At 48.8% G+C, this 13515-nt stretch overlaps 1 protein-coding gene across 1 annotated transcript in view; it reads right to left on the bottom strand.

Annotated features, from left to right (window-relative positions):
• Positions 1-930: 930 nt before the first annotated feature.
• The window catches only part of Kcna6 (potassium voltage-gated channel subfamily A member 6), a 33735-nt gene continuing 21150 nt past the window's right edge, over positions 931-13515 (bottom strand). Inside the window, exon 2 of the mRNA XM_032905619.1 lies at positions 931-2266. The gene's annotated coding sequence lies outside the window, so the exon portion shown is untranslated. The remainder of the gene's footprint in view (positions 2267-13515) is intronic.

Raw genomic sequence — 13515 nt, 5'->3', positions numbered from 1 at the left:
TTAGTGGCCGCCCAGGAGCGGGGCCAGACAGTGGGGCCCAGTGCTGAAGTGCTGGCTTGGCTGCCTCCCTTCCCCACATCACCTCAAGCTCACCGCCTTGGCGTCATGTCATCCTTGCTGTCCATACTCAAATATCCTACATCCAGCCTCTCTTGTTGGCACTGCTTTCCCTGAGGATGGGATCTGCCCATGTCTCACTAGCTCCACTGTGACAGCCCAGCCCAAACCATCCACTCTCTAATGTGTTCAGGCTCATCACTGGTATTTTTTTTCAGATAAAATGAAAATGTGATCAATCATGTCTCAAAATCCTGCGGGGATAGATTCCCACTGTCTCAGAGCACAAAAGAAGTGCTCTAAGTCCCTGACTAGCCTGCTCCATCTTTCTGCCCCTCAGCTCTCTCTACATCATCTGCTTCCCTGCTGATGGCTTGCTGGTCTCCAGACCCTCCTCCCTCTGCCTGCCATACAGCAGCCACGCTCCTACCTTTGTATGTGCACCGAGTGGATAGTTTTCTCCTGTTCTCTTATCCGATGTCCTTCTGCACTTTACTCAAGCACCACCTCCTCCATTAGCCTCTCCCTGCCTCTCTTTCCCCAATATTCCTACACTGCAGATGAACTCACCTACTGTACAAATATCTAATCGTTCCTTTTACCAAGTGCCTGCCTTCGTCATGCACGGAACCCAGTCTTATCACTTGCATTCATTAGTGAATCTCTGGCAACTAGAAAAGAAGTTGCCCCAAATGTAGCCAATGCACGGGAAACAGTGAATGAACAAACCATCAAATGCTAGACAACGACTGGAGAATTAGAGGCTTACGGGAGATATCAGCCACTGGGATCCGTCAGCAGGAAGAGAAGTCTGGTTGTAAAAAGGATGTGTGTGTCTCCGTGTGCGTGCGTTGGAGATGTTTGACAGCCATCTTCACTTGGAATCAACAGTTTGTGAGCACTTGATCATTTGAATGTACGTTCTTTGACTATAATTATCAGCCAGAGCCTACGCTTATCCATTCAAGCTCTCTGTCACCGGTCCAGCTGATACTCATCAATGGTCCTTCCATACTGGGTGTCCTGCTGAACAACAGATAGGCTGTGGTTCAGTCCATAGAGTAGGGTGACGAGCCCGGCCATGAAAAAAGAATCTAGAAGGATTTTAACATTATGGAAGGCTCCCATGTGCACACACGCTTCCCCCCTCACCACCTAATTAGGAATTAAATTTAGCTCAACAGGAACGAATCTTGGGTGTGTGGATACTGGTGAGGATGGCCCTCTCCAGAAACCCCAGAATTGGATGAGAGTGTTCGTTGGGGGACATCACTGTTACTTCTCATGAGGGAAAGCAATCGACTACAGGTTTCAAGGACAGCAACAAGAGTCACTAGAAGGGCTTGCATGATGGCGCGTACACACAAACACACACGTGCGCACATGCGTGCACACACATGCGGGTGCTGTCATCTCAGCGCTGAAGAGGCCAAGACAGGAAAATCAAGAGTTCAAGTTCATCTTTGCCTCTACAGAGAGCAGGAGAGCAGCCTGGGCTACATGAAAAAGCCTGTTCCAAATAAGGGGAGCAGAGACCAGTCTTGCTACCCAGAGAGGCCTGTGTGTGCTCTCCGGAGGCCCCGGGAAACCACTTGAAAGACAGTTCTGACCTTGACACATGCTCTGTGCTGTAGACTCAAGAGACAGAGCATGCCAGGCAACGGGCTCTGTCTCCGGTCTCCTCAGGAAACATCCCCTCCCTGAGGCTGAACCTGCAGAAGCTGAAGGAGGCCTTCCCTGGTGGCCCACGGGTGGCCAGCGCCTGGGGTGGCAAATGCTGGGAAGCCGACTAAACACTTCAGCATCTCCTGCCCTCATCAAGGCCTGTGACATGAGTGCTGGCTGGGCTCAGCTCTTGCAGTTGTCACACAGCAGAAGGCAAGACCTCTGAGACTGTCATTTATTTATTAGTTACTCTTCCCCAGCCAGCGAGTGCCTGGGCGTCTCTGCAGCACACATGATCCCACATCATCCTAACACCCTTTCTCCTTCTATCAGACCAGCAGCTCTCCCCACCTTCCTATGGCCCCACTGCAACATCCAGAATCCCCCGTGTCAGCCTTTTCCAGTCCCGGTCAGTGCTTGCGGAAGGCCGCCAGGGGCTGCCAGGCTGAGTTATTCAGGGAGGAGGCGTGGGGTCTCATCCTCCCGAGAAGTTAAAGGTCTTCGGATGCACAGGTTTTCCAGAGTGACCACGAGCAGCACAGCCCTGCAAAGGAAGGAGGAGAGCAGGGGAAGTTCGGTGAGCGACATGAGGACTGACAGGGGAGACGTCACCATGCAAATTAGAAATTGGCTTCTTAAGGCTGGAGAGATGGCTTGGCTGTTAAGAGACCTGGGTCCGATTCCCAGCAAGCACATGGCGGCTCACAACCGTCTGCAACTCCAGTTCCTTGGGCTCCAACTCCCTCCCACAGACATAAAAACATGGATGCACATTAAATAAACTAAACTAAAAATAAATAAACAAACAAACAAATGACTCTTTAAGAGTCACCTCTTCTGGTACTCATATGGACCCACTACCAGACCTCTACTCTCCAGTTTGTCTAAACTGTCTCCCATCCTGCACTTTGATTCCAGAACTGCCCAGTTCCAACTGTGCACAGGCAGCAAGAAGTGGTTTCTTCATACCTGACCGAAGCTTCCAGAGCAGGTAAGCGTTCCCTAACCAGGTATCTCCAGTGCCTGGATGCAGCCTCCTCAAGATGGAAACTGAGTTACACATCATGAACTCAGTCCCATGCTCCCCTCACAACCCTCACAGGTCAGCAGATTCAGTATAATTCCTACATCGATCGCCCACCAAGACACATTGATAACAGTTTGGTCTAGAGCTCACAGTGGCGGAATGAAAAGCACTCGCTGATAGCCTGAGTTTGATCACTGAAATCCATGGGCGAAAGAAAAGAACTGACTCATTTAAGTGTCCTCTGACCTTAGTACATATCTGTGCTCTCTCTCTCTCTCTCTCTCTCTCTCTCTCACACACACACACACACACACACACACACACACACAGGCACACACACACACACACACACACACACACGAGCACACACACACAAGCACACACGGGTGCCCACACACAGGTACACACATAAGCACACACAGGCACACACACATACACACACACACACACATCTCAATTTTTTTTTTACTAAAAGTAATGTTCTCCAATAAATAATGGAGTTTGTTTGTTTTTTTTTGTCTATGAGAAAGAATAGGTTGCTTCAAAACAAAATCCATACCAAAAAAAAAAAAAAAAAAAAAAAAAACCTAGAAACAAGGGAGGTGATTTTCCACCTAAAATGCTACTCATCCAAATAAGGATTCTCCTAGCCTCAGAGAGGAGAGGGAGGCTGTGAAGGGGTCTCAGAAGAGGAGTCTTGCCAGAGGCAGAGGCCACACTCAGCAGGAGGATAGGAAGCCAAGGAAGTCAAGATGAAGGTTAAGTTCAGCCCAGTGCAGCCACCCATACTAGAAGATTTACACTGCTGACAGGACGTTTGCTGCACCCAGCAGGAGATTTACACTGCTGGCATGACGTGTGCTGCACCCAGTGAGAGATTTACACTGCTGACAGGACGTTTGCTGCACCCAGTAGGAGATTTACGCTGCTGGCATGACGTGTGCTGCACCCAGTAGGAGATTTACACTGCTGGCATGACGTGTGCTGCACCCAGTGGGAGATTTACACTGCTGACAGGACGTGTGCTGCACCCAGTGGGAGATTTACACTGCTGGCACAAAGCTTACTGAACCCCATTCTCCTCTCGGTGACCAAATAATGACAAGTATATAGAAAATATGTAGAATATAGGGGGGAAGACCCTTAGTAGTTCCAGAGGAAAATAAGTCATATAAGAAAGATGACTCTATCCCAGCCTTCTAGTGAGGCCTCCGTGAGGAAAGCTATTTACATAGTCACAATAAAGAAGAATGAATGCAGAGATAATAAAAACTGTGGCATGCCTAGATGCACAGAACTCATGAAACTCAAGAAGGATGACCAAAATGCGAATGCTTCACTCCTCTTTAAAAGGGGAACATGAACACCCTTGGCAGGGAATAGGGAGGCAAAGTTCAGAACAGAGACAGAAGGAACACCCATTCAGAGCCTGCCCCACATGTGGCCCACACATATACAACCACCAAACTAGATAAGATGGATGAAGCAAAGAAGTACAGGATGACAGGAACCGGATGTAGATCTCTCCTGAGAGACATAGCCAGAATACAGCAAATACAGAGGCGAATGCCAGCAGCAAACCACGGAACTGAGAACAGGACCCCCGTTGAAGGAATCAGAGAAAGAACTGGAAGAGCTTGAAGGAGCTCGAGACCCCATATGAACAACAATGCCAAGCAACCAGAGCTTCCAGGGACTAAGCCACTACCCAAAGACTATACATGGACTGACCCTGGGCTCCAACCTCATAGGTAGCCATGAATGGCCTAGTAAGAGCACCAGTGGAAGGGGAAGCCCTTGGTCCTGCCAAGACTGACCCCCCAGTGAACGTGATTGTTGGGGGGAGGGCGGTAATGGGGGAGGATGGGGAGGGGAGCACCCATATAGAAGGGGAGTGGGAGGGGTTAGGGGGATGTTGGCCCGGAATCCAGAAAAGGGAATAACAATTGAAATGTAAATAGGAAATACTCAAGTTAATAAAGATAAAAAAAAATGTTAAAACTGTGGCATGCATCCTGCAGTGGGTGGAGAAGGTATCCAATGTGCTCACGTCTGTTGTGCACAGACATGGCGGACGGTCTTCCATAGTAGGAGGTGAATTGTTCTAAGACTTAGAAGACGAAATTTCGAAAGCAATACCAGTGAGTCACGGAGAAGAACCCCAGTAGGTCTGGACGAAGCAGCTGAGGTGAAGGAGATGGGGGAGTGTGAGGGCCGGGCTGGTTAGTGTTGGTTATGAGGCTTCCTGGGGTAACTTGTCTCTTTAAGCGTGAGCTATCATTTTCATTTCCTTTTAGAGCGGCCATGCTCAACATGTAGGTCGCGCCCCCTTTCGGTGTTGAACAACCCTTTCAATAAGGGTCGAGAATCAGATATCCTGCATACCAGACATTTAAAGTATGACTCCTAACAGTAGCAGAGTTACAAACTTATGAAGTAGCAATGAAATAATTTTATGGTGGGGGGGGTCACCACGACATAAGGAACTGTCAAGGGCAGTAGCATTGGGAAGTTTGAGAAACACTGGTTTAGAGAGACAGGAAAGATATATGACAATTTCACAAACCCCAAAGACACAATGTCAACTTAGAGGATTGCTCGATTCAACGAAATCAAGAGAGAAGAAAAGAAGAGAAAAGAACATTCATCAAAATGTGAGTTTCAGAAGAACAGACCAGTGTCTTTTAGCATGATCCTGTCCTAAATATTGCAGACATTACTCACAGTTTATCTGAAGTTCAGATTCAATAAGCACCCTCCACTATGTCCAGAACATCCACACCAAGGCACAGAGCCATGACTGCAGCAGAGCCGGGACAAGGACATCCTAACAGTTCCATAAAGCGGCAAGTTCCCATGGAAGGCAGTCAGGAAACGCCTCGGCCTCTCTCATGGCAAGATTGGGGGTTAGGAAACAGAGTATGGTGCCTTCAAGATTCTAAGGAACAGTGGCATCTGTCCTGGAGTTTCCTATCCATCCAGTCACAAAAGAAGATTGAGAATGGTGTAAAGGCACCAGGCGTGCCAAGTTTAAAACTGGACATGCAGCAACCCACCCACCAAACCTTCAACCAAAGCATTTCCTGCCAACGAGATGTGCAAGGACAGATGGACAAAGGTGGAGGGAATGGCCAACCAATGACTGCCCCAAATTGAGACCCATCTCATGGGCAGGAACCAATCCCTGACACTGTTAATGATACTGTTATGCTGTCAGACAGGAGTCTGGCATAACTGTCTTCTGAGAGGCTCCATCTAGCAGCTGATGGAAACACCTGAGACCCACAGCCGAACATCAGATGGAGCTCGGGGAGTCTTGTGGAAGAGTTGGAAAAGGATTAAGGGACCCAGAGAGGACAGGGAGTCCAGAGGAAGTCTATTAACCTGGGCCCTAGGGCGTTTCCAGAGACTGAACCATCAACCAAAGAGCTAGACGGACTGGACTTAGCCCCCAGCTCATATGTAGATATGAAACTCGATCTTCACGCAAGTCCCCAACAACTGGAACCTGGGCTCTCCCTGAATTAGTTGCCTATCTCTGGATCCTGTGTCCCTAACTGGGCTGCTTTGTCCGGCCTCAATGGGAGCAGATGTGCCTAGCCCTGCAAAGACTTGAGGTGCCAGGGTTGGGTAACACCCAGAGAAGACTCCCCCTTCTCAGAGGAGAGAGGGAGAATGGGGGTAGGAGCTATGGGAGGGGGGAGTGGGAGGAGAAGGCGTGGGTATTGGAATTTAAAATGAATAAATAAGTTGATTCATGAAGAAAAACCTGGACATCCGTTCATTTCTTAGAGGCTGAGCCTAAGATCCTCCCCACCTGAATTAAAGCAAACCAAGACTTAGGACAGATTCCAGTAAATCAGAAGCCCAAGATAGGGAAAGGAAAACAAACTCTCAGAGTAACAGCCGTGCTGGAGCAGAGAGGAAGCAGGCGAGTCAGATGGGGAGAGTGGAAGGTTTCGGAATGGAAAACCCACGTGGTGGGGGACCAACAGAGAGCCCGCACGGAAAGCAATATAGAAGGATTTTCCAACTGTGTCAGAGAGCTCGGAGAGCACTATAAATGTGAACACAGAAAATTAATCAGGTGAAGAAAATGAGGCGATTATTAACAAAGTGTTTACAAGAGATTAAACAAACATTATCATAATGCGCTGCTCGGCAACGCAGAAAATAATACTTGATCGTGATAATGGCATAAACGCCAATGTAAACAAAACATTAAGTAGGGGCAAATAGAAAATTAAAAAAAAAAAAAAAAAAAAAAAAAAAACCAAGCTCCAGGCACGTGGCTGCGGCCACAAAGTCAAGAGCTGGCGCTCTGTGACTCAGAGACCAGAGGCTAACCCACAGAGCGTGTTCTCACACCGCTTTCCCACGCTGACTTCGATCCTTTCGGCTCCCCGCCTCACCCACCTCGCTCCGCAGAGAAGGCTCCTCTAATCTCACCCTCAGTTACACCACATCGTCCTCCTACCTCAGGGTTGTCGCACCGCCGTGTGTGACCTCCGTAATATCCACAGGGCTCACTGGCCCAACCCCTCGCCAGGTCTTGGCTGAGACACCACCGTCTAGATTATCCCCCCCATTCCTCCCGTAACGCAGTTTCTTCTCTGACTCTCCCCACAGTACTCTTGGCTGGCGTGCGCTTACTCATAGCCATCTGCACTTAGCACCACAGCACCAGATCGAGATGGCGAAGCCATGCGGATCAGTTACCTTTCCTGTCACTGTAACCAAATACCTGTGTACTGAACGCTCAGATGGTAAGGAAGCACTCACTGGCTATGGGACCTTCGGGGACTGGGGTCTAGCAGGACGCCCTTAGATCCTTGAGTGCTTGCTCTTGATAGGGACGCTGAGACAGCAGTCCCATTTGCACTCTCCTTTTCACCCTAAAAATGAGGTGAGAAGTTTTCACACACACACACACACACACACACACACACACACACACACACACACACACACACACACACACACAAAAGATGCTGCCTTACCCCAGGCTCTAAGCAGCATGTTCAAGGAATCAGACTAGACCTTCTGACTGTGGGGTTGGGGATTTAGCTCAGTGGTAGAGCCCTTGCCTAGCAAGCGCAAGGCCCTGGGTTCGGTCCTCAGCTCTGAAAAAAAAAGACAAAATAACAAAAAGAACTTTTGACTGAACCAGAGTGAAACTTTTTACTTCGTAAGTTCATCGTGGTCCCAGATATTTGTTACAGTGAGTGAACTAACTCAGACTTCCAGCGTCTAGAAGTGTTGGAATATTAAACTCTGTTGCTGAGGTCACCCAGCTTTGGTAGTTGGCCATATAGGCCGGTCACATGCGACTTGAGAAACAAGGAGACCTTCCCTACATCTGAAAAAAAGACACAAAGGCCATCACCGTCTACAGATGTGCTCAGGAGTCAGAAGGCGTCCTGAAGGAAAGGGAGCTCTTTGTATGATGACTTGGAACGCAAGGCTGTACTGCTGAGGGCTACCCTTACCCACTGAGCCACCTTAATCGTCTCATCCGAATCGAGTGGGATGGGCAGAGGAGACTCCAGCACGTGGATGAACAGACCTGGACAGAATCCATAGAAATAGCCCCATAACGCTGGATATGGTAGCCCAAACCTATACTCCCAGCTCTCAGGAGGCTGAGGAAGAAGGGTTACTGTGAGCTGAAAACCAGCGTGCACTACATACTCCAAGCAGGAGTACTTAGTGGGGGTTGGGAGAAGGAGGGATAAGGGAAAAGAAAGGGGAAAATAGCTCCATACAAGTATGGACAACGGATTTTCAAGGGTTTTAGATGAACAGTTGAATGGCGGAGAACGGTTCAGATGATGTAGGCAGAATGGGTAAGTAACCATTGCGTTAAAGGTGGATTTTCACGTATGCTTCTCACCTGCGTAAAGACAAGTTCAAGCAGTGCATAGATTTCAATCACACTATTTAAACCATGAAACTCTCAGACTACAGGAGAAACGCGTGAGGACAGCTGTATGAAGGGTTCCTGAACATCACATCAAAGATATGGACTGACCGGGGTGGCACAAACCTTTAGCCCCAGTACTTAGGAAGCAGAAGGAGGCGGATCTCTACATGTCCGTCTGAGGCCAACCTGGTCTACACAGTTCGATCCAGTCCAATTGGGGCTATATAGTAAGTCCCTGCCTCACTATAAATCAGTGGGTAAGATTAAATAAGTACACGAATCCCTTTAAAAATTATTTCAAAAAGAATCACAATTCCTCAAGAGTATGTTGATGAATTTGACTCCATTGATATTTAAAATTATCCAATTATCTAATCCTCTTAAGGAGTTGAAAACAAAAGCCACTGACTGTAAGAAAATATTTGCAAACCACATGGTTGATAAAATATTCATTTCCAGACTATCTGAAGAACTATAAAAACTCAGTAGTTTAAACAAAACATTTAAGAATTGAGAAAAAGAATATATCACTGGAGGGACTACACAGAGAGCCAATCAGCTCACTGCGTCAAAGAAACGCAAATTAAAGGCCAGAAGAGCCATCACCACATTCCTAGCAGAATAGCTACAATTACTTACATATGTCAATTATATGTATAGTTTACATGCATAATTTATAGTTTATGTCTATATACTACACACACACACACACACACACACACACACACATTTTACATACTGACACAGATCAACACAGCTCTTCCAGTTTCAGTCTCTGGTAAGCTCCAGTGCAGGCTACTGTTTCCCAACTATCAACTGCAGGAGGCAAAGCCAAGAGGAATGCAGACGGGCAGATCAACCTTTCTCTTTGTTTCTGAATAAACCGATTTGCCAAGCCTCTCCGTTCGAGGACTTCCTGACCACCATGAATATTTTATGAAGGATGTTCCAGGAAAGAGATACTGCTTTACACACACACACACACACACACACACACACACAGAGAGAGAGAGACAGAGAGACAGAGAGAGAGACAGAGAGACAGAGAGACAGAGACAGAGAGACAGACAGACAGACAGACAGAGACAGACAGACAGAGACAGACAGACAGAGAGAGACAGAGACAGAGAGAGACAGAGAGATAGGGACAGAGAGAGACAGAGACACAGAGAGAAAGAGACACAGAGAGAAAGATCCAAGTCATCTGAGAAAGGTCTTCTGGTACTGGCCGAGAGAATTTTAGCCTGACCCAAGGAAATGAAGTGAAGACTATATATCCATGGTTTCTGTCAGATAATGAGCAGCTTCCCTCTCCTCCCCTCCCCTCCCCTGCATGCCCCATGCCTATTTTTCAGAGTATCATGGATGCGGTCCACTCTAGAGAACTCTTGGAGAAAGTGTCTTCAGCTCAGCAGAGCAGTACCCCAAAGGTTTGTTTCCATTCCAGGCTGCAGAGCCCACACAATGGCCTTTCCATCCATGGGCCCTGGCAAGTGCAAGCCTGGAACTGTATCCCCTGGATTACTGTAACAGTCCCGTCTGCTGGGTGCCAGGGGAGTGGCAAGAAAGGAGGCCCCAGCTCAGCCAATCCACGAATACATCATCCACAGTAGATTCGTGAACAACCCAAAACCATCCCCAGAGTCAGATGGCTTACTATTTTCACCAGTGTTGGTGATAAAATTCACCTCCTGACCCCTGGACCACCCAAACAACTCTCTCCAAAGCGGGCCACACACAGCTACCACCTGCACAGACCCCTAGCCTTTCTCATTGCTGTCTTACTCCCAAAGGGAACTAAAAATCAACAGTTGCTGTTTTAAAGCCCTTAGCTTGGATGCATGAGTTACACAGCATAAGCTGACAGATACATTGCCCAGTCTGGGAGCTGCCTTTCCTGCAGAGTCATGATTACAGATGAGACTTTTTTTTATGTCCTACTGTTGGTTTGTTTTGAAAGGGTTTCAAGGCTGAGAAGAGAGCTCAGTCAGTGAAGTGACTTGCAAGTGTGAAGACCTGAAGTCAACCCTCAGAACTCAGGTTTGGAAAATAAGGCCAAGCCTAATGACGTGGGCTTATAATCCCAGTCCTGCGAAAACAGAGGCGAGAGACAGGAGATGGCTGGCCTCACTGGCCTAGCTGTCTAGACTACTTGGCAAGCTCCAGGCCAATGAGAAATCTTATCTCAAAACACAAAATGGACAACCTCCCAAAGGAATGGCATGGGGTTGTCTGCTGGCCTCCACATATGCACACACACACACACACACAGACAGAGAGAGAGAAAGAGAGAGAGAGAGAGAGAGAGAGAGAGAGAGAGAGAGAGAGAGAGAAAGCCATTGTCAGAGGCAGCCAACAGCTCCCTGACATAGCAGTGCCCCAGGGGACAGAGTGACCACAAGCAACTTCAAACATGCCACTGTGGGAGCTTTGGGATGGAGAGTACTATATTGTATTGAGAAGCCTTTCTACTGCGGAGCCCAGATTATGTGCTAACCCCACTGATCTGCATCAGAACACCCCACCCTTCAGTATGAAATACGGCAAGAAGAAGGTCTCTTGTTTTATTTATTTTGGAGAGATGTAGTAAAGCTGGAAATGGAACCCAGTGGTTCACCCAGCACACAATCTACCACCGAGCCTTATAGTTCCCCATTTTTAAGTTCAAAAGAGATTAAAAGGCATAGGAAATCACCCAAGGTCCCAATGTCACCAAGGGAGAGGCCAGGACAGAACTAAGCCAGCAGATTCAGGGACTTGTGCAATTTCCACTAGGCCTCACACAGCACCTAGGTAGGGCCACTTCTTCGAAGTCTAAGCTGGTGCATTACCTCTTAGTCAAGAGAATGTGGGAATGAGTCATTCGGACTCCAAGACCCACCTCTGTTACGTAACAGCTGTCCGTAGGCAGCCGTGGAGGCTTGGGACACTTAAGCCATCTCTCAGCTCCTCAGTTCTTTTTCTCAATTGTATACCAAAGTAAAGCAGAGTATGGATCAGATCCCTCCCGGCACCTGTGGCTTGGATGAAGTCTATCTCTCCCACAGACTGACCAGCCTGGACCTTCGATAGCCACTAACGGTCTTCGAAAGAGGCGCAGACTGACTCAAGTTCATCAATAACAGAACCACATTGGGGTGAGTCCGGAAGTGCCAGCCTGCCTGCCCGGGGCTCACCCTTGTGGGTGATGGGCTAGGAGGGGCTTGCTGTGAAGGTCTCCAGGCCACTCTGATAGGTAAAGAGTTACCAAGCCAGCTTTTCTGTCCCTCAGGCATCTTCAGGAACCACTCTGCCTGCCTGTCTGCCTCTTCTTCCTTCGCTCAGGAAAGGAGAGTTAGCCTTTTTTCCTCCTCCTCTCCCCTCTCTCCAAATCTTCCTACCCAGCAGAAGTCACAGCTACACAGGGGACTGTTGTGTAAGAGGAGAGACACAGAGTCAGGGCGGCACTGCTAACCGAGAGTGAGCTTTTCCTGAAAGCTGGAACTGGGGATCAGAAGTCACTGAGGACACCACTGTCCTCTGTGCCAACCCACAGTGCGCAAGCCCCGGTGCAGGAATCTGCTGACAGTGGCTTCTGCTTGGGGACAAAGCTGCGTTTCACAGGTACAGGGAGGGGATGGTCGCCGCAGTCTTGGTCCTCTGCCCTATGCAGCAGAGGTACTGCAAGGCCCACCTGCATTGCCGAAGAAGCAAACTCCACCTCCGCCCTCCTCCTGAGCATCCCAGGATCTGCTGCAGGAGCCCCACGCAGAAGCCTGCAGCAGCTGGGAGCTTCTCCAGGACACTGCCTAGTCTGGCCAAGGGAAAAGAGGTTTGGAGGGGAAAAGAGAGAGAGGAAGGGCTACCTTGGTTGGAGTCGGGGAGAGAGGTGGAACCCATAATTGGTGCCCAGCTGGGGGTGGAGGTGTGGGGGGGTGAGCATGGTTTCTGGGTATGCCTGGTGGGATTCACCTCAAGCGGGGAACTCCCGGTTCCAGTGACTCCAACTCTACGCAGTAGCCTCACATGAAGGACTCGGATGATCTATGGGGCTTCTGGAGAGGTGGGTAGTGGACACAGGGATGAGGGACACTCTCAAAGTGGATCCAAGCTCGTGATGGGGGAGACAGGACACAGTGGCGGGGCTGCTTCATTGTAGATGGGACTCCCCTGGAACTGTTGAGGTGATGGAATTTCTAGCGTATCAGCAGGGAAAGGGGCTTCACCTGAGAGCTGGGAGTTTGAGAACTGTTGTCAGAGCACTGGAGTTAACATGATGTGGGCTGCCAGGCTGCCCATCAGTGCCGTTCGCTAACTGTGCTGTAGGAGAGCATGCGGGAGGTGGCGCAGATGCTGGCCCACAGGGACGCTGTGTGAGGACCAGGGGTGGGGGCAGAGGCGGAAGAGGCAGTGACGGAGGCTACGGTTGTCTCACTTTGGACCACTCTGAGGGGTAGGAGACGACCCCTTTCATAAGAGCTCAGGCTGTAGCTCAAGAGCATGTTATGGGGCCCTGGGTTTAAGCTTCATCACTGCCAATAACTACACACCCTGAACAGACAAGAGGATGGATGAATGGTATCTGGCGGGGTGCTGCTAATGAAAGGTAATGCTGTGTCATCTTGGGCAACTGGGTCTGCCTCTTCCAGGACAATCATGATGTTGCCTGCTCTGCTGGTTCTCATAGACTGTTATGGTAGCCCACCATTAAAAAAATTATACAAGAAGCACCATTCAATGTAAAGGTGTGACATTGTCACCACCGAAATTTCTTTAGCTGTTGGTAGATTCTAGAGTCTCATACCCATCTCCTGAAAAGTTTTTTAAATCCCGTACCTAGACACCACTCTGGGTCAATTATGTA

Source organism: Rattus rattus, chromosome 6 (assembly GCF_011064425.1).
Source record: "Rattus rattus isolate New Zealand chromosome 6, Rrattus_CSIRO_v1, whole genome shotgun sequence".
Lineage (NCBI taxonomy): Eukaryota > Metazoa > Chordata > Mammalia > Rodentia > Muridae > Rattus > Rattus rattus.
Note: the sequence above shows the minus strand (reverse complement) of the source record. Positions and strands in the feature narration are given on the sequence as shown.